The sequence below is a fragment of the Budorcas taxicolor genome, chromosome X (assembly GCF_023091745.1).
Source record: "Budorcas taxicolor isolate Tak-1 chromosome X, Takin1.1, whole genome shotgun sequence".
Lineage (NCBI taxonomy): Eukaryota > Metazoa > Chordata > Mammalia > Artiodactyla > Bovidae > Budorcas > Budorcas taxicolor.
In genome coordinates this window covers 23935973-23939031 of record NC_068935.1, presented here as the reverse complement: position 1 = coordinate 23939031, position 3059 = coordinate 23935973, and the positions used below count along the sequence as shown (strand labels likewise).

At 41.5% G+C, this 3059-nt stretch overlaps 1 non-coding gene across 1 annotated transcript; it reads right to left on the bottom strand.

Annotated features, from left to right (window-relative positions):
• Positions 1–2623: 2623 nt before the first annotated feature.
• TRNAW-CCA (transfer RNA tryptophan (anticodon CCA)) lies at positions 2624–2695 on the bottom strand. The gene has a single exon. It is a non-coding gene; the product is annotated as a tRNA-Trp (tRNA).
• Positions 2696–3059: the final 364 nt, after the last annotated feature.

The window sequence follows — 3059 nt, the reverse complement described above, 5'->3', positions numbered from 1 at the left end:
GAGCCACAAGGGAAGCCCAAGAATACTGGAGTGAGTAGCCTATCCCTTCTCCAGGGGATTTCCCAACCCAGGGATTGAACCGGCGTCTCCTGCATTGCAGGTGGATTCTTTACCAACTGAGCTATCAGGGAAGCCCAAAAAAGGCATACAGATGGCTATTAAACATATAAAAGGATGCTCAATACTGGTCATTATTAAAGAAATGCAAATCAAAACTACAATGTGGTATCATCTCACACCGATCATCTAAAAGTCTACAAACAATAAACGCTGGAGAGGGTGTGGAGAAAAGTGAACCTTCTTATACTGTTGGTGTGAATGCAAATTGATACAGCCACTATGGAGGACAGTATGGAGATTCCTTAAAAAGCTAGGGATAAAGCTACCATTGTTGTTGTTCAGTCACTAAGTTGTATCAACTCTTCGCAAATCCATGGACTGCAGCCCGTCAGGCTCCTCTGTCCATGGAATTCTCCAGGTAAGAATACTTGAGTGGGTTGCCATTTCCTTCTCCAGCAGATCTTCCCAATCCAGGGATTGAACCCACATCTCTTGTGTCCCCTGCATTGCAGGCAGATTCTTTACCACTGAGCCACCAGGGAAGCAATCCCGCTTCTGGGCATGTACCCTGAGGAAACCAGAATTGAAAAAGACACATGGACCCAAATGTTCAGAGCTTAGATTTCTTTGAATGACTAAACTTGCTCGAAAGCTCATAAGATCTTTTTGAATTAGATGCTCTGACTCTTTTTCCCAAGGCAAGGAGAACAGAGCATGGATGGATGGATGAAAAGGAAAGTGGAAGATATATTGAGAAAAATTACTTAAAACCTGAAAATATTATCTTGTCACCTTATCCATTACAACCAGTAAATAGCTTTTCTGTGAAGTTGTCTCAGTACTAATGAACTCTAATTTGGATTCTGGAAAGAACTGTGTGGTATGTTGATAAAAAAAAAAAATCGACATATAAGTCCTTAAAAGCTCACAATGAAAAGTGGGAGGGGACATATGTATAACTATGGCTGATTCATGTTGATGTTTGACAGAAAACAACAAAATTCTGTAAAGCAATTATCCTTCAATTAAAGAATTTAAAAAAAAGAAAAGCCATGGTGTTGAAGAAAAGGATGATCTAGAGAGAGTGTCAAACTTCTTTTTCTCATCGTAGAACAACTTCATGGAAAGCAATTTTGTGCGTGTATGTGTGTGTGTTTGGTTGTTGTCATTCTTCAGTTACTCAGTCATGTCTGACTCTTTGTGACCCCATGACTGCTGCATGCCAGGCTTCCCTCTCTTTTACTATCTCCCGAAGCTGAAACTCATGTCCATTGAGTCAGTGATGCTGTCTAACCACATCATCCTCTGGTGCCCTCTCCTCCTCTTGCCCTCTGTGTTTATAGACAAGGTTACTTACATTTCAGCCTTGCACTTTACCATTTTACCATTTACCATTTACATTTTACCATTACAACAGGTTCAGCATAGATGCTTACAGAATATGCATACTGTCATGTGACAGTGATGCTTATGGAAGCCATCTTTGCTTGCCCACCTCAGCAGCTGGGGTATCATCTCTCTTTTGGCTCTGCTCAAGCTCTCTCTTCCTGTTGATCAATCCTGAGCTAGCTGTTTGGTTGGGACCTTCAGTGTGACTAAGGGCCATGTCAACCAAGAGCTACAGAATCAATCATTTTCAGATGGATTTGATTTTTTCTAATTACATTGATACTGATTACAAAGCAGTTGACTGGACCACAACAAAGTAAATCATTTTCAGATGTAAGGCCAGCAAAATGGGCAGACATAAATGGAAAAGAATGTGACTCAGAAACTGAGATGCAGAGAGGTTAAAGTACTTGTCTATGATCAAACAACAGCAAGTTCTTGAATGGAAGAATGTGATTAAAAGCCACTTCCGAGGACTATATTAAGTGCAGGGTTGTGATAACATTCGAGCACATTGAAAAAGACTCAACAGCTGTTTAATAAAACAGTAGCAGTGATTCGTAAGACAGTGTCATAACATAAGTGTCAGCCCAGGCCTGACTGTTTGAGCTCTTGATCTAGTTCCACCACATATAAACTGTGAAACCTGGGCCTTGTAATTTTTCCTCTCTGTGTCTCAGTTTCCTCATCTATAAGGTAAGGATAATCATAGTACCTTCCCTCACAGGGTTGTTATGAACCTTGAATGAATCCATATATGTAAAGCACTTGGGATACTGCTTGGCTTCTAGTAGGTATTATATATTAGTTGGTATTATGAAATTACTGATGCTTTGGGGGAATATCCCAGTGACTTATTCAGAGGAAATAAATGTGTATGTGAAGGTTAAAGGACATCAGAACAAAGCCTGGTGATTGCCAGAGGAGAGAGGGGTTGAGGGAGGAAAGAAATAGATGAGGAAGATTAAGAGGTACAAGCTTCCAGTTGCAAAATAAATGTGGAACAGGTATGACATATACAGTGTGGAGAATATAGTCAATAGTGAAGTGAAGACATTCAGTCATGTCTGACTCTTTGCGACCCCATGGACTGTAGCCTATCAGGCTTGTCAGTCCATGGGATTTTCCAGGCAAGAATACTGGAGTGGGTTGCCATTTCCTTCTCCAGGGGATCTTCCCAACCCAGGGATCAAACCTGGGTCTCCTGCATTGGAGGCAGATGCTTTACCCACTGAGCCACCAGGGAAGCCCATGTCTTGTTAATATAGTCAATGATTATGCTATATCTTTGCATACTAGGTCACTCAGTCATGTCTGACTCTTTAAACCCATGGACTGTAGCCTACCAGGCTCCTCTGTCCATGGGATTCTCCAGGCAAGAATACTGGAGTGGGTTGCCATTTCCTCCTCCAGGGGATCTTCCTGACCAAGGGATTAAACATCCCTCTCTTGCATCTCCTTCATTAGCAGGCAAGTTCTTTACCACTAGCACTACCTGGGAAACCCATGTAATATCTTTGGATGCTGACATCTTTGGATGGTGATCAATTTGAAATGCATAGAACTATGGAGTCACTATGTTGAGTAATTGGAAGTGGACAAACAGGAGA